The sequence below is a fragment of the Palaemon carinicauda genome, chromosome 21, assembly GCF_036898095.1.
Source record: "Palaemon carinicauda isolate YSFRI2023 chromosome 21, ASM3689809v2, whole genome shotgun sequence".
NCBI classification, from domain to species: Eukaryota; Metazoa; Arthropoda; class Malacostraca; order Decapoda; family Palaemonidae; genus Palaemon; species Palaemon carinicauda.
In genome coordinates, this window is record NC_090745.1 from 21,754,908 (window position 1) to 21,773,507 (window position 18,600).

The following is an 18,600-nucleotide window of genomic DNA, read 5'->3' on the forward strand; positions in this document are numbered from 1 at the left end:
TAATTGTCTGGGGGGATAGCCATTGTTGATGATAAGATCAAGCCCAAGTGAGCTTCTTCTTATATATTTTATATATATATATATATATATATATATATATATATATATATATATATATATATATATATATATATATATATATATATATATATATATATATACAATATATATATATACATATATATATATATATATATATATATATATATATATATATATATATATATATATATATATATATATATTATATATACAATATACAATATATATATATATATATATATATATATATATATATATATTATATATTTACTTATTAACATATATTTACTTATTTATTTACATATTTATTTATTTCATTTACTAATCTTTATTATTTTATTTTTATTTATCTCTTTATTTATTCATTTATCTACTGTATATATTTATTCATTTACTTTTTATTTATTTGAAAGAGGGATTGTCTTCATTTTTGTTTCCACGGAATACTTGTCTATAGGTGACTCGGTCGATGGGATCGGTGTCCACAAAAGCGTTTGTTTACATTGAAGAACTTAAGGGTACCTGACACTTGCACGCATTCGTGGCACGCACTGGCACGCATTGATGCGCGAACTCGCGTGAACAAGTCGTGAAATTGTCGTGAACAGTGCGGGAACGATGCGTGGCATGCGTGCCCTGAACTTTGAAATGTTTAAAGTTTGTGGCATGCATTGGCACGCCAATAATAGTTGTGAACGATGCGCGAACTGGCGTGAACTGGAGTGAACGATGCGGGAAGTGGCGTGAACTTTATAATGAAGAGAAACAGAGGAAACGAAAAAATTAATGAAAAGGAAAGAAAAATAAACCTAATAAATTTTTATATTTGCTGTTTTAATGTGAAAAAAAAAATGATATCTTATTTCAAACTATTTCTATAACTTTATAATGAAGAGAAACAAAAAGGAAACGAAAAAATTAATAAAAAGGAAAGAAAAATAAACCTAATAAATTTCTATATTTGCTGTTTTAATGTGAAAAAAAAAATGATATCTTATTTCAAACTATTTCTATAACTTTATAATGAAGAGAAACAAAAAGGAAACGAAAAAATTAATGAAAACGAAAGAAAAATAAACCTAAAAAAATTTTATATTTGCTGTTTTAATGTGAAAAAAAATGATATCTTATTTCAAACTATTTCTATAACTTTATAATGAAGAGACAAAAAGGAAACGAAAAAGTTAATGAAAAGGAAAGAAAAATATAAACCTAATAATTGTTTATATTTGCTGTTTGAATGTAAAAATAAAATGATGTCTTATTTCATGCACACTCTTATTTTCCTCTATTACCAATCAAGACCCAAAACTTTTGTTTTAAATAAAAATGAACTGAAAAATAAACCCAAGAAATTTTTAAGTTTGCTGTTTGAATGTAAAATTAAAATGATGTTTTATTTCTTCAACATACTTATTCTTCTTTATTACCTTAAAATGAAGAGCAAAACAAATTTTTTCTGTTTGCTGTTTTAATGTAAAAATAAAATGATTTCTTATTTCAACACACTTTTTTCTCTACTACCTTAAAATCAACAGCCTAAAAACTTTTCATGTTTGCTGCTTTTAATGTTAAAATAAAATGCTTTCTTAATACTTGTATATATTTTATGTTTGCTATTTACATGTAAATCAAATGCTCTCTTGTTTTTTTGTTTCTCTTTTTCCTTTGCCAGCCTTTTCTGATGCGCTCCAACAAATGCTACAGCAGCTGCCAGGTATAGGTATCCTCTCCTCAATGCAATGGTGTCTCAGACAGAAAACATTGTTGTCTCTTCCGAAGCCAATCCAAGAATGTCCTCGGGTTCGTTCGTTCGTTCGTTAGATTGCCCAGCATATAGCTGGACGCGGGCTCTTGCGTTGGGTCCTCGGGTTGGAGAAGCCCTGTTTTTATATAGAGTGGCCAATTCGTGAACTGGCGTGAACGATGCGTGAACGATGCGGAATGATGCGGAAAGATGAGTGAACGTGTCGTGAACTTGTCGTGAACTAGGCGTGCCATGGCGTGAACGTGGCATGAACTTGTCGTGAACTATGCGTGAACGTGTCGGGAACTGGTCGTGAACAGTGTGGGAAAAAACCCAGTGCGTGCCACAAAGTGGCACGCATCAATGCGTGCCAGTGCGTGGCAAAAATGCGCGCAAGTGTCAGGCAGGCTTTATCCTCCGGCGACAGGTAGATGGGATCTGGGTTTTGACGTCAAGAATATTACTATACTTATTTTTTTTTTCTTTTTAGTGAGGCACATTTGCACGGACTCGCATCAGTGCCCTTTTAGTTCGGAAACGTTTCTTGATCGCTGATTGATTAGTCATCTTGTCCAACCAATCAGCAATCAGGAAACTTTTCCGAGCTAAAAGGGCACCCGTGCGAGTCGGTGCATATCTGCCTCACTAAAAAAAGATGACTAAGACTGTATGAGAGACTAGTCATAAGTGACTCCCAAATATTTAGATATGCATATATACACATTTATTCCTTCCCACCCCCACCCCTTTTCCTAACTACATGGCAGTTGTCGTTTCCGAGAGTGTACCTCTCGGGGGTAACCCCTCTCACCAGGTTATGACTACTTCCTCTCCTCAAAACACGTAATCCATCAGGAACTGTAAGGCAGACAGACCTCTGATATTGTAAGTTACTCGATTTGATTAGCCGTTAATATCTCTCAATACAATAAGTTTTCAAGGTTTTTACTTTACACAATGACTCCTATAACCTTCAACTAGGCTCTCTTCTTATTTATCCTAACGTGACATACTTACAGAAAGAAGTTAACTAAGATAAACTTGACAAATTTCGGGCGATTCGACAGTAATGAAGGACGAAAGTTTTCATCTTTACAAAACTACTTCTTTTACTTCAGGGGTGAGATTCCGGCACCAGGAAATACCATACCTGGTAGTGTATGGCGGGAAAAACTAGCCTCTCAGGCGACCTGACAGCTGATGAAAATTCGATCAGTTCTGCCTGACAGGCGAGTAAACTTGATGTGTGTGTGTGTGGCGGTTTCATCAGATGTACCTGAACAGGTCTCAGTTATTAACAATCCTTTGATGTGGACAGTTTAAATTTTTTGGTTACAGCTTTGTAATTTTGATTTATTTTACAGTTGAATTTCTTTAATCAAGGGAGATATAAGTGAGAGCAACTCGTTGTACACTGATTCATTCATGCGCAGAAAATTGTTATAATCAGATGGTTCATGTCTCAATTCATTAAGAAGATTGATATGGGTAAATTCATTTCTTCTTTGCAGCCATTCCTTACACCATTGTTTGCGTTTCTTCCGTCTGTTTTTACATTTCACAATAACTACAGATAATAAGGAGAGAAAGTACAACTCATCTTCTCGAGAATCCATTGCGAACTGACAAACTTGACAGGTATGCATGAAGAGTGTGTGTCCTCCTCAGGTATCAGGTATACATGACAGGCGTAACTGTTCAGGTGTACCTGTCAGGTGTACATGATAGTGTATGGCCGGCCTAAGTAAACATGATCGGGTAGCATTTTGTTAGTTTTTAATTTGAGCTGTACATTAATAAGACGCCGACGGAAAAATATATGAAATTTTGATTTTGGGAAATAATTTTACTCTTTATTGAATACATAAAAAATTATCGCATATAACGTTGAAAAATAGTTCTTATTTCCATAGAAATCTATTTCAGACATAATTGTAACAGCACGTAAGGAAGGTAATCAAAGTCCCAATGGAAATAAACGCACTATGCTCAAGGGGGCCGGGCTGAGCGGTCGCACCTGCAGCTACGCTCAAGGAGCTGAGCGGCTGCAAATCCAGACATGAGAGACTGGTACTGCTGTGACACTATTGCCTACTTAGGGCAATAAATACTACGGGCTGCTACACAAAAGCCCGTGTCCAGCAGTAAGGCTGGGCAATCTTTTAACTTGGTACCTATTTTTTTTTGTGTTTGATCACCTACGGGCCGAACAATAGAAAGGCCCGTGCCAACAAGAAATGTTGGCTTTAATACCCCAACAACAACAAACAAGGAAATAAACGAAGGGAAAAAACGCACTAAAAGAAACTTAATCGTTATCAAAAGGATTACTTTTCTTGTACTTTAAAAGTTTTTTTACGGTTAGTCGAGGCTGAAGGTGCGCAATGGTCTAGAAATGGAGGTAATATTTGAATTGATTGGCTTTGGACTGAATTTAGGTTGGCATCTCTCCAGTTCAGATGTAATTTGTCTTCATTGGATAAGTGTTGTGAATTCAGAGACCTAAGATAAGATATGAATATATAAAGTATGTATACATCGCGATGTTTTTAGTTTCTCCATTACCTAAATTCTTATATACTGTATATATATATATATATATATATATATATATATATATATATATATATATATATATATATATATATATATATATATATATAATGAAGGAAATTACCAGAAAAAGTTACTTTTTGTTGCCAGATGTTACGTTTTCTGTGAGAGAGAGGTATGCCGATGTTCTCTACCAGGAAAGACTACTGTTATTATTATCAAAATTAATACAATTGATGTTATTAAAATCAATAAAATAAGTATCATTCAAGTTATGCCTATTATTATGATTAACATAAAATGAAGTGTTTGTCGTTGTCCACACAGAGTTGGCGCTGGAGAGCAGAGCGAACACATTTCCACTTTGAACGCTCACACAACTCTGAGTGACTGAGCACTGCAGCAGAAATCAAGCCGGCCCATCAACACGTTGGTGGTACGGCGTCGGTTTCGTGTTGGAAAGTCATTTTCAACGTATCCATTCAATACTGCGCGCATCATGAATCATAATCTGTACTGGGCCTTCACTTGTACTGTTCTTTTCCAGGTAGACAAATGCAGAACAAACAAATCGGACTACTAGTATACTATATCCCTAGAGAGAGAGAGAGAGAGAGAGAGAGAGAGAGAGAGAGAGAGAGAGAGAGAGAGAGAGAGAGAGAGAGAGAGAGAGAGAGAGAGAGAGAGTATAACGATGCCAGAAAGACAATGTTGATGTGCAGGGCCAGTTTTAAACACATTAGCTTTAAATGACGGTAAGATATTAAAATTGGAAGATATAAAATGTTTGGTGCTACTATAGTGTGAGGTCTACCACCATATGTCGCCTACCCAGGTGGAGAGTGAGGTCTACCGCGTGACCAGCGTCCCAGAGCCCGGCACCTAACCACCGAACATGTTAACTGCCCAAATCCATCAAAAACGTGACCTGTCCACGTGACCTGCCCATATAAAAGGAAGCAAATAGAGCCCCTAAATACACTACCACCACCGCGCCTAAATCAGTTTTTCCCTCGACCTAAAAGAGATATCATCAAAATCAGCATTCTACAGTGAACCACCAGCAATATTATGTGGATCCAGCGACAGGAGCACACACACAGGCAATTGAGCGATCGTGGTTGGACGCTAAAACGATGATTCTGAAGAGATTAATGCGAGGTGTTGGTCGTCAGCTGTTCCAGTCTTATCTCGATCATTTTTGCTGGAAGGTGATGAGAAAAAATTCCAATGATCTATTTGTGTCTTTCTTAGAAGATGTACGAAGTGTGTATCGCTAGAATAAATGTATGGAAATATATGATAACCTGTTTGATGTACTATCGCTAGAATAAATGAATGGAAACATATGAAAACATGTTTGATGCACGAAGAGTGTATCGCTAGAATGAATGTATGGAAATATATGATAACATGTTTAGTTTTACCTTCATTCCTTTTTTAATGTAACTAGAAATCCAATTATCTATTTAAGTAATTTCTAAGATATGTTTAAATTAAGTGTTTATTGCTTAAACAAATGTATGAAATGTGTTTTATCTATGAGGGACGAATAATTCAGCAGTAGACCTCATGCTATAGTAATAACGGGAGGTAGATCTCACGCTATAGTAGCACCAAATGCTTTTTATTTGAGAATGAAAATGGAAATCTGTATTTTTTTACTTTATTGTTCATCTTATATGAATATTCTAGAGAGGATATTAAAAGCGGATTTGAGAACAAATCGCTCAGAAGAATAATGGGAATTAAATGACAAGACAGGGTTAGAAATGAAACTATGAGAGAGATTACTCGAGTGCCATGTGTGGGTGAAATCATGGTGAGGGGTAGATGGAGATGGGTTGGACATTCTCTTTGCACTTCCCAAGAGAGATTAGTTCTCCAAACTTTTAATTTGGCTCCATAAGACTCTAGAAGAGTTGGAAGACCCAGGCCTACATGGCTGAGGACTACGAAACGTGAAGTAAGCGATGATGAATGGAGAAATATTGATTTAAAAGCTAAAGATAGAGACGACTGGCGAAATCTAACCGATGCCCTTTTCGTCAATAGATGTGAGAGGAGATGATGATGATTACAGACAGAGAAAACTTTAAAAGGCATAAGTAGATTAGATCAACAATAGAAAAGTTTTAAAGGTAATCTTTTTTTAGTCATTACTAATTTGAAAATGAATTGAAAAAAAGTTATATATTAAGAAAATAATTATGGAGGTTGGAAAAAAATTGAGGAAAAAATTGAAGAAAAGATGAAAAACCGAGATTTATAAAAGGACATGGGCCACAGGCCCCAACCTTATAAAAGAGACGTGGACGTTGGACATTTACTGCAATCCTGATCATTAAAGACGTTAAGCATGTTCAACGTGAAAACTGATTTATAGGAAAAATACACGATGCGACAGAGCTGCTGGCATATACAAGTCGGGACATGAATCTGAAAGAAGAGTTTGAAAATACCAAATTTACCAGAAGAGCATTGCCGCTACAAAGACTTTGGCAGCGCATAGTGATAAAACATAAATAGAGAGGCATTGCCCCAAGTGATTTTAAGGTAGAATGGGATAAGATTAAAACTCAAGATTTTCATTAAAACTTAGTTTTTTGGTTACAGGTAAAAGTTCTATTACGATACAGAGTATAATATCAGAAGCCTTGCACATTATTAATTGATAGTGACGGGAAACTGGTTAAATTGCCCAATATGTTTGCAAGTATTGAGACATGGGGTTTAATAAAAGAAAACGAAATGAAAGAACTCGAGGGGGTACAATACAAGATCTTAAAAGGAATGTTTTAAACAGGTTAAAACCAAACCTTATTATTGATTGGTTAATAGCGGAAACAAGAATACAGCCGGTGGAAAATAGAATAGAGCATAAAAAGGTGATGCTGTTATATGATAAATGATTAGTTAAGGAGATATATGCAAAAGAAAATATGACAGTATAAAAAGCATAAACTCACGAAAGAAATAAAAAAGTCAAGTGGCGAGTGAAATTAAAAGAAAAATAGAAGAAAAGAAAGCAGAAATGAAACTGGGATTTGTAACCAGTAAAAGATATTACACAGGAGAGCTTAACGTTAAGGGAGCAGTGATAGCTATAAAAACAAGGTTGAATATGATAAAATTAAAAGAAACTTATAGAAACAGAAATGAAAAGGATAGGCTTTGTAATGAGGCAGACGATACAGTCGAGCACATATTTATCTGTAATGAATTATGAGAATTTAGAAGCAGTGGCATAGAATGAGGGAAGTTAGAAACATCAGCTGAAAAAAAATTGTCCTATATGTTAGACAAGCTCTGGAAGCTAGAAGTAAAAATATGCAAGCTGTGCTGTCTGTGTAGGACTGTAGAGGATAACTAACACAATGAATTTTCTGCAGATTGCAGCGCTTTTCACCTACGTTTCTAGTAGTGTGCCCACAATCAATGTGTTGTTGGGAGAGCAACGAGGAATCAGGGAACCTTCAAATTTGCTGTCAGTTTAGAACTTTAGATAGAACCAGGGTAGGAGGCAAGTTACGGAATAATAACGCCCAGAAACGAGTTTGGACCAGAAAGTTAGGAACCATTTATAACTTGTCAAAGGTAGGTAAGGTAAATTTATAGGTAAATTTGTTAATGTAGGCTGATAATAATGAGACAAATCTCTTTCTGAACTACAATGTGGGTCTGGTGAAGCTAATGTGTTTAGTGCAAAATTTATTGTTGTTTTAAACAATACAGGAGAAGGACACTCCAAAATGAAACTATTGTTGGATATTGCCATAGCCTCTGTACTACGGTGTTACTGCCATGAAGTAAACAGTTTATCTATTAGAAAATGTTGCCCTGACCGGAACTATAATAATCCCGAGCTATCCTGCTTGAGGATACACTCGGGCACACTATTCTATAGTAATTCTGTTAGGTTTCTATTACTCTTTTTTATTGTTATAGTTTATATATGAAAAAATATATTTTAATGTTATCACTATTTTCAAAATGTTTTATTTGGTAAATATATGATACTTTAATTTCTAGCTTGAGACTCACCTTCAAACTGAAAAAAATGGACATCTCCTCTTTTCTAGAACTTTCCTTAATCATACAAAGTTACGAGCTTACCTGTCCTCAGTCGGAAGCGAGACCTCCCCCTTGGAACATGCTTCGAGTTCTCCAGTCTCTAAAGAGACCTCCCTACGAACCATTACACCAGGCAACAGATAGCCACCTGACTTTTGAAGACGGTGTTCCTTCTCGTCTTGGCCTCGGCCAAACAAGTTAGTGAACTTCATGATTTTTATATGGCATCACCCATTCAAGTTGATGGGGAGAGGTCCTTTGTCCTTGAGTTTGCTGCTAAGACTCAGAATCCAGGGGTGTTGTATCCTAGATTTGACTCCTGGATAATGAGTCTCTGCTTCATAACTGATGATTCAGATCATCTGTTACTGTGCCCAGTTAAGAGTTTGAGGCTCTAGCTCAAGAAACCAGCAGCAGCCGGCTCCCAGGTGCCTATGCTTTTCGTCAGCACCAGGAGCAATAAGAGGAGGATCACCAAGAAAACCATCTCTGCATGTATTCGCAGAATCATTGATCACGATCTGAATCCAGATCCTCCTCTAACACGTCGACCCAGAGCTCACAAGTTTAGGGGCATAGCCATGTCCCTGGTCTTCAAAAGGAATTACTTTGTGGCGCAGATTCTACTAGCAGGGGTATGGAAGTGCCAGATGACTTTCACAGCCAGCCTCAACCACTAAATGTAAACCAAAGCTCCCTTGTGTGCCTCATATTGTGTCAATACTGTTACATCCCCATACCCTAGCGAGGTGGTATTGAGAAAGTCTTGGTCAACTCGGTTATTTTCTACAAGACTCGGAAGAATTTACTGTATACCTTGACAGTCACACTGCTTAGTTTTTACCTTGATAGTCACACTGCTTATAACTCGACACACAGTATGCGTAGGCCGCAGACCTTGCATAGTAAGGTTTAACGAGGTGTTAGGGTCTTCTTATTAATGTACTAACTTACTGATGAAAAGGAGACCCCGGGTAAAGCCAAAAAGCCAGTCGTTCCGTGACTGGAATACAAACCTACGCTATTTTTTAGGGGTATTACTTTCTGTGAAGCTGAAATGATGAGCCGTTGAAATTTAGCGAGGGTTAACTACCCCCACCGCTAGTTAGCGGGGGTAGGGGGAGTAGCTTGATACCGCTCCCACTCACACACCGGTGATTTAGCTCACATTACTTTTGGCTTGGATGGAGACCGGTTGTATCTGCTCTTCCTCCTCGCCTATTTTGGACTGCCATTAATTTTTGTCTTTTAACTTTTATATATATATATATATATATATATATATATATATATATATATATATATATATATATATATATATATATATATATATATATATATAGATGGATAGATGTATATATATATATATATATATATATATATATATATATATATATATATATATATATATATATATATATAGGTAGATAGATAGATAGATAGATATATACAGTGATACCTCGGTACTCGACCATAATCCGTTCGAGATCCGTGTTCGACCTCCGATTTGTTCGAGTACCGAATTTTTTTTCCCCATAAGAAATAATGGTATATATTCTATTCCGTTCCCAAGCACTCGAACAGGCCCAAAATATTAATAAAACGTGTACCTAAACAACAATAATTATCTAAATGTGTATGAAATTGGTCAGAAAATCCTATAAAACAATTTTAAACCATTTACTGTACTAAAATAAAACAATTTTAAACCATTTTCTGTACTGTAGTGAACATACCTTTGAGCAGCGGTTCGATGGCATACAGGGATGGATGTGGAGAGGATGGAAGGGGGAGGTTACTGCTTGGAAGGAGAGTCCCCTTCCATGATGTGGCGGGGTAGTTCTCCTTCAGGAGTTGTTTCTCTCTCCAATGAAAGGGTGGGCAGATCTATTTCAGGGGTTTCTTCTCTTCTTTGTCTCTTCTTTGGAGGAGAAACAGGCTTTGATGTAGCAGCTTTCTTTTCTTTTGTGAAAAACTGGTCTATTGTTAATTGTTTCTTCCTCCTCTGCAGTATTCTTCGAAAATGATACATGACACTATCATTAAACATATGCACTGCCCGGTTTGCTACTGCAATTTCTGGGTGGTATTTTTCAGCAAAAGCCTGCACATCTGCCCACTTGGAACAAATTTCATTGATGAGAGAACTTGGAACATCCTCCCTTACCTCATCCTCTTCTGAAGATTCCTGCTCCACAATCAGATCCTGCTGCTGTTGTTGTTGCAGGTGCAACAATTCCTCCACAGTCAACTCGGTAGAATGGCTTTCTACAAGCTCATCAATATCATCCTTGTCGACCTCAAGCCCCAAACTCCTGCCCATGACAACAATTTCCTCAACGACATCAGTGTCATCAGAAATTACAGGGGTAGCAGTGCTTGGACCCACCTCTGGTTGGAAACCTTCAAACTCCCTCTCTGTGACACATGATGGCCACAGCTTACGCCAGGCAGAGTTCAATGTCCTATAGGTCACACCTCGCCAAGCTTGGTCAATCATGTTAACAGAGTTGAGGATGCTGAAGTGTTCCTTCCAGAATTCCTTTAGGGTCAACTTCGTGTCACTGGTCACTTCAAAACACTTTCTGAAAAGGGCCTTGGTATAGAGTTTTTTGAAGTTTGAAATGACCTGTTGGTCCATGGGCTGGAGTATGGGAGTAGTATTGGGGGGCAAGAATTTGATTTTGATAAAGCTGTATTCTTCTTTCAAGTCATCCTTGAGACCTGGAGGATGTGCAGGAGCATTGTCCATAACCAGAAGACATTTCATTGGCAAGCTCTTTTCAATGAGGTAAGCCTTAACCTGGGGGGCAAACACTTCGTTTATCCACTCAGTAAAGAATTGTCTTGTGACCCAAGATTTAGTGTTCGAGCGCCACATAACTGGTAGTGCACTTTTACAAATATTATTTCGTTTGAACACCCGGGGGTTGTCCGAGTGGTACACTAACAAGGGTTTGATCTTGCAATCGCCACTTGCATTTGCACACAGCAACAATGTTAGCCTATCTTTCATTGGCTTGTGACCTGGCATCTTCGTCTCGTCCTTGGTAATGTACGTATTGGCTGGCATTTTCTTCCAAAATAACCCAGTCTCATCACAATTAAAGACTTGTTGTGCGATCAAATTTTGTTCATTTATGTACCGATCGAATTCCCCCACGTATTTATCGGCTGCAATTTGATCCGAACTAGCTGCCTCCCCATGCCTAGTAACACGATGAATACCTGTTCTATTACGAAACTTTTCAAACCAACCCCTGCTCGCTTTAAATGTAAATGAATCACTTTCACTGGTACTCGGACTTTTCTTCACTAATTCTTCATAGATATGCAACGCTTTTTCACAAATGAACGCTTCACTAACACTTTCCCCGGCCAACTGTTTTTCTTTAATAAATATTAAAAGCAACTTTTCCATCTCCTCAATCACTTGTGGCCTTTGCTTAGTTACCGCCGTAACTCCCGTTGCAACATTCGCCTTCTTAATCATTTCTTTATGCTTTAAAAACGTAGAAATGGTCGACTTCGCCATTCCGTATTCTACCGCTAAATCGGACACTCGTACACCATTCTCATATTTCGCTATAATTTCCTTCTTCAACTCGATCGTTGTTCGCACTGTTTTCCTCTTCTCCTTCCCCTTAACACTCATTACTTTCTTGGGACTCATTATGAAAGCTAAAAAAGCAATTAAAAGCACTGAAAATCACTAAATCACAACGAATGCTCATCGCGCGTTGTCTGAGTGACGCTCTCGAGAGAACTGATGCTTCCCGAACAAGCGAGAGTGGCCGAGATGGCGCGATCATCACAAAGCCCATGCGGTCGTCACGTGTTCGGCTGGTCGAGTACCGAATTTTTGGTCGAGCACCGCAGCAAAAATTTCTCGAAAATTTTGGTCGAACTCCGAATTGTTCGAGTATAGAGTCGTTCGACTACCGAGGTATCACTGTATATATATATATATATATATATATATATATATATGTATATATATATATATATATATATATATATATATATATATATATATATATATATATATATATATATATATATATATATATATATATATATATATTTTTCCATATCTAGAATACAAACCACGCTATTTATTATGGGTATTACTTTCGGCGGAGCTGAAATGACGAGCCATTAAAATTTACCGAGGGTTAACTAATCATACCGCTAGTTAGCGGAGGTAGGGGGACGGGTAGCTTGCTACCACTCCCGCTCACACACCTGTGATTTAGTTCACTTTACTTTTGGCTCGGATGGAGAGTGGTTGTTTCCGCTCTTCCTCCTCGCCTATTCTGGACTGCCATTAATTTTTGTTTGTTCCGTAACTGAAATACAAACCACGCTATTTAATATGGGTACAGTAATTACTTTCGGCGTAGCTGAAATGACGAGCCATTAGATTTTTAACGAGGGTTTACTACTCCGTCGCTAGTTAGCGGGGGTTAGGGAGGATATCTTGCTACCCTCCCCCCTCACACACCTGTGCTTGAGCTCACTTTGCTCTCGGCTCGGGTGGTAGTCGGACGTGTCCGCTGTCACCCTCGTCTTCTTTGACAGCCATTGCTAATCTTTTTGCTTTTCCTTTGACAGAGTGTGTGTGAAGTTGGCCTCTGTGATGCTTAAGTGTCCCGGATTACCTGACCGCCCTTGTGGCACGTATATGTTGGCGGTCGAAACGGACCCCCACACCTTGTGTCCTTACTGTAGGGTCCAGCGGTGTGATAAGAATAATGTGTGTGGTGAGTGTAGGGAGTGGTCTACCTCCCAGTTGGAGAGGTTTTCTCGGTGCCGGAAGAAGAAGTCCAGACGGGATATTTCTCCCCCGAAGGTTTCTTTGAAAGGAGAAAATCCCAAGGGCTCTTCTTCCGTGGCCCAAACCTCCTCTGAAGCTCCCACTCCATCGGTTTCTTCCGAGAAACTGTCGAGTGGTAGCGTAGGCCGTAGTTCTGTTGACCGATCTCGGGGTTTGGTAGAGGGAGTTGCCTCCCTAGCAAAGCAGCTCCTCCTCCTCCCCCGGGGGAGGATTTTAATGTAAATGTGTGTAATAATGATTTGTTGCAGCTTTGGGCTTCCTTGGGGCTTGAGGGTTTGCCCTCCAAGGAAGCCTTGTTTGAAATGATCAGGTTGGGGGCAGCTGTCAAACAATCGCCGACTTTAGCAGAGGTTGATCCTCTGTCTATCGTCGACATTGTTGAGGCAGAGGCTTCCGATGAGTTGTGTCAGACCTCTGCTCCTGATGTTGCTGATGTAGCTGAAGGCTTAGTTCCCCCCTCCGAACATCCTTCGAGGGAGGAACTAAGTCCAACGGTCTCTCCTGCCGGTGATTCTCCCCCTCGGGGGAGTTCACTCACAGAGACTCCTCTTCGGAGGACTGCTGATGGTCAGCCCGCTGACTCCACAGCCCCCAGAGGGCATATAAGGCGTAAAGCCCGCCTTCCTCTTCGCTGTAGAGGCCTTCCTTCACCTCACAAGGGTGTTAGGAGGCGCCTCTTTGGTTCATCATCTCCGCAGTCCGCCGCAGAGGAACCTCGCCGTCGTTCTCCGACTCTACCAGCTACATCCATGGACCTCTCCGCAGATCCTTCGCGTACTCCTTTGGTGGAAGGTCGTCCTTACAAAGGGCACGCCGACCTTCCCCCCGCCAGACCTGCTAACCTGCCATCGCCGTTCCTGGCTGCTGACGCGCTGTGGGCGCCAACTCATCCTGTTGTAAACCGGGCAACGGTCTCTTCGGGACATAAAGGGCTTTCGCACAAATTTGTGCATAAGACCCTTACGCGCCAGGTCTCCCCTGCCCGCCAACGATCACCTGCGCGCAAGTGCTTGCCTGCAGAAGGTTCCTGTATAGCACACCAGCGCTCCCCTGCGCGCCAGCGCTCCCCTGTTCGCCAGCGCGCTACTGCGCGCCCTCATCCTGCTGCGCGCAAGGGATATGTCTCCTGCGCGTGCCCGCCCAGCGTTATCGCCCTCATGGGCCCTTCGGCCAGATCATGCGCGTGAGCGCTCATCCAGCCTTATGCGCGCCCTCTGCCATCTCCAGCCTGCGCCCCTGCGCACCATTGCGTGCCCGCTCGCCCGCGCGCCCTCGTGCGCCCGCGCAAATAATCTCTCGCGCGCGACCCAGGGCAAATCTCATCACGCGATCCCTTGCGTGAGGCTGTAGGGCAACGCGCGGCCAGGTTATCATCGTCGCGTGTCCCCCCCCCGTAAGCAAAGAACAGCACGCTCGCCAGAGGGAGGGAGGATTCCGGATAGGTCCAGGGACTTTCCTCCTTCTTTACAGCAAACCCTCCTTTGGTAACTCCTCCTAGGGATCGAACGATCCCCTTCCCTCCAGAGGGAGTCAGTCAACAGCCTTGGTTTGGGTCCCTGGTCAGAGCGGTTATGCAGGCTTTTAAACCTGTTCTCTCTGAGCTGGGTCACAAATCATTGGCAGCTTCTACTCCCCTGAAGAGGAAGAGAGGAGTATCTGACGTGGTAGCTTCTCCAAGGGCGAAGCTGACTCCTCGGAAGTCTTTGAGGAAGGCCTCCTCACCCCCCCAGACTTTCACTCCCTCCCCTTCGGACGAAGATTTCCCGTCCTCAGGGGAGTCATGCGAGGTGAGGCGTTCCCCCATCGCACCAATGAGGGAAACCCCACCTCGCGCCGGGAAGTCTTCTCGGGTAGGGGTGGAGAAGAGCTTCCCACCATCACTGTTGGAGTCCTGCATCCCTCCCAGGAGGGAGTCAAAGGACTCTTAAGACTTTACCTAAGTCATCCTCAAGGATTAGACCGGAGCCAGCCAAGCCCTCAGTGAACGTCCACGAATCCCCCCAAGAAGAGCCTTTGGGGACAGGAGACTTCGCTGCTAGCCCTTCAGGAGGGGAGCTGCAGGAATCAGAGCATGCGTTCTGGCAGGTTCTGACCCTTATGAGGAATCTCAATGGGTTTGTGGATCAAGAGATTCCCCCTCGTGAGGGCAAGGACATGGTCTTGGACCGAGTCTTTGGTACTCAAAAACCCTCAAAGGCCAGCGCGGCTTTGCCCTGGTCTCAAGGGTTTAAGAGTGCCAGCGACAAGGTCGAAGGCCAGCTCTCCAAGCTTGCCGCCTCCAGTCGTTCCAGCGCCGGTAACAAACTCCTCCCGCCTCCTCGTGTCCGTCAGAGGAGGTACTTTGACATCATGGAGGAGACTTGTTTAGCTCTTCCCCTACACCACTCTTTGGAAGAGCTTACCAAGGGAGTCCCTCTAGATAGACTCTCCAACCGGTAAGTCTCGTTCTCGGCAACGGAGATCCTTAGCCAGGAGGTGGCGAAGTGTGCCATGCAGGCAACTTCGTGGCTGGACATCTGGCTAGGGTTTCTGTGCATCCTGTTACGATCTGAGGACTTGTCCAAAGAGAGTACCAGGAAGTCCATGGAGACCTTTTTACTCTCAGGCACTCGTACAATCGAGTTTCTAGCCCACCAAGTCTCGAACTTGTGGGCTAATACCATCTTGAAACATCGAGATGCGGTGTCTGAGAGATTCCACCAAAAGGTCCCCAGTACCGAGATCAGCAGGCTCAGACATTCTTCCATCTTGGGGAAGAACTTGTTCGAGCCTAAGGACGTGGAGCAGGCGGCTGAGAGGTGGAGGAAGTCCAATCAGGAATCTCTCCAACATAGAGCTTTAACATCAAAGCCCTATAAACCTTCAGCAACCCAGCAATCACGTCCTACCAAAACCACGAAACCGGCAGCTACAGCGAAGACAACGGTGTCTAAGCCCTTTCCTGTCAAGGACAAGAAAGGCAAAAAGTCCTCCAGGGGTGGAAAGAATCCTGGAGGGAGCGGCCGAGGCCGCAAACGCTAGGATTGGCAGTTCCCTTGCATGTCCCCCAGTGGGGGGATGCCTACAAAGTTGTGCAAACAGGTGGCAGCAACTCGGGGCCGATTCCTGGACGATTTCCGTAATCAGTCAAGGATATCGCGTCCCGTTCACAACATCTCTACCTCCCCTGACAGCGAATCCAGTGTCATTGAGCTCCCTTGCCATGGGATCGGCAAAGGGGCAAGCCCTTCGGGCAGAAGTCAAGACCATGTTAAAGAAGGGCGTTCTCCAAGAGGTTGTTGACGGGTCCCCAGGCTTCTTCAGTCGATTCTTTCTTGTAAAGAAGGCGTCTGGAGGCTGGAGACCAGTCATCGACCTCTCAGCTCTGAACAGGTTTGTCAAGCAGACCCCGTTCAGCATGGAGACTGCAGACACGGTCAGACTTGCAGTGAGACCGCAAGACTTCATGTGTACACTGGACCTGAAGGACGCGTACTTCCAGATCCCAGTCCATCCGTCTTCAAGAAAGTACTTAAGATTCAGCCTAGACAACAAGATCTACCAGTTCAAGGTGCTGTGTTTCGGTCTCTCCACAGCACCACAGGTTTTCACCAGAGTGTTCACCCTAATATCGTCGTGGGCACACAGGATCGGCATCCGTCTCCTCCGTTATATGGACGACTGGTTGATCCTAGCAGACTTGGAGTCAGCCCTTCCTCAACACCGAGACAGACTTCTGGGACTTTGCCAAGATCTGGGGATTATGGTAAATCTCGAGAAGTCTTCTCTGCTTCCCACTCAAAGACTGGTATATCTAGGCATGATCATAGACACCAATCTCCACAAAGCCTTCCCATCAGACGACAGGATAGCAAGGCTGAGGAGGGTCGCGAGTCCTTTCCTCAGACGAGAAGAGCTTCCAACCCAATCGTGGTTACGTCTCCTCGGTCACCTCTCATCCATGGCCCGTCTAGTTCCCAACGGTCGCCTCAGAATGAGATCTCTCCTATGGCGACTCATTTCCACATATAACGAGCTTGGGTTATAAATGTTTTAAAGTAACTCTCATTATCAATTCCCTTTTGTTCTAATGTCTGATATTCTGCCCCAGTACTGTACTATAACATTTTATTCACTGTAAAGATTTCAATTTTTCTTAAATAGGTTTAAATGTTTTGCAAGCATAATGTATATGTTTAAGGGGTATGTATATATTTTTGTTTGGTCCTACCAACTGTCTTAACAACATTTGTTTTTGCAGCACGCCCTACTCTCTGTAGGGTTTGAATGTGTAACCAGAGTTTGAGTCAATAGGTTCCTTCATCAAGAAAAGAAAAAAAGAACAGATACGGCAGACATTTATGTTAACAGAAGTTCCCAATTGTAAGGGAAGTTTACTCGAGACCACTGTATGTACAGTATATAGGAACAGAGTATCTGTCTAGTACTGCTCATAACAATTAGGAATGTGGTTGATGGCCTGTTACCAGTGTGTAGTGGTGTGTGTGTCTGCTCTGTATTCATTTTACACTGCTTGTGAACTGTAAGTACAGTGATGCCTCATGATACGAAATTAATCCGTTCAGGATGCGGTTTCGTATCCTGATATTTTCGTATCCTGAGTCGCGTTTTACATGTAAATAGCCTAATCCGTTCCAAGCCTTATAAAAAGTCACCTTTTCTTTCATAAACACGCTAAACTGTAGTAATAAACATGCAATGCAGCCATTTCTATCATTCAATAATTAACACAACCGTTAAAAACAGCCTAATCCATTCCAGAAACCACTATGAGATTATTCAATAATGTAGTTATAGCCAAGTTATCCCCCCCAAGCCCAAAGAAAACGGTCGGTTTTCTTTACTACTGTATAAAAGTTACGGTACTGTATGTACGTAAAGCATTTAGATCAGTGAAGGTGTATTGTTACCTGTACGTACGCCTAAATTAAGGACTGATACCTGTACACTCTGAAAAAAAGGTTCAGTTAATTAGTGTAACAAAAAAGTTGAAACTTACCTTTTGAGTGAGACGATGTCCGATAGCGAAGTCGCGGCAGAGGAGGATGGCATAAGGCAGAAAACGTAACAAGTGACAGACTACGTACAGTAATTTACACACTTAACACTAACACTTAAACTTTACGAAATAAAAAAAATGGCAGAAAAAATTAACACTTAACTTTTCAATATTTAACTTAGCCGGTGATTATATAAGCTGCAGCTCTGCTGCTCGACAGAAAACTCTACGTTAAAAATCCGCCAGCGATCGCTATGCAGGTAGGGGGTGTACTTCAACAGCGCCATCTGTCGTGCAGGTACTCAGTACTCATTGTAAACAAAGAACTCAATTTTCTCTCTGTCGTGC

General features: G+C 41.4%; 1 long non-coding RNA gene across 1 annotated transcript in view; it reads left to right on the forward strand.

Annotated features, from left to right (window-relative positions):
* Positions 1-7,690: 7,690 nt before the first annotated feature.
* LOC137614643 (uncharacterized) overlaps positions 7,691-18,600 on the forward strand; it is a 127,221-nt gene continuing 116,311 nt past the window's right edge. The window contains exon 1 of the long non-coding RNA XR_011039115.1: positions 7,691-7,943. This is a non-coding gene — a long non-coding RNA (uncharacterized lncRNA). The remainder of the gene's footprint in view (positions 7,944-18,600) is intronic.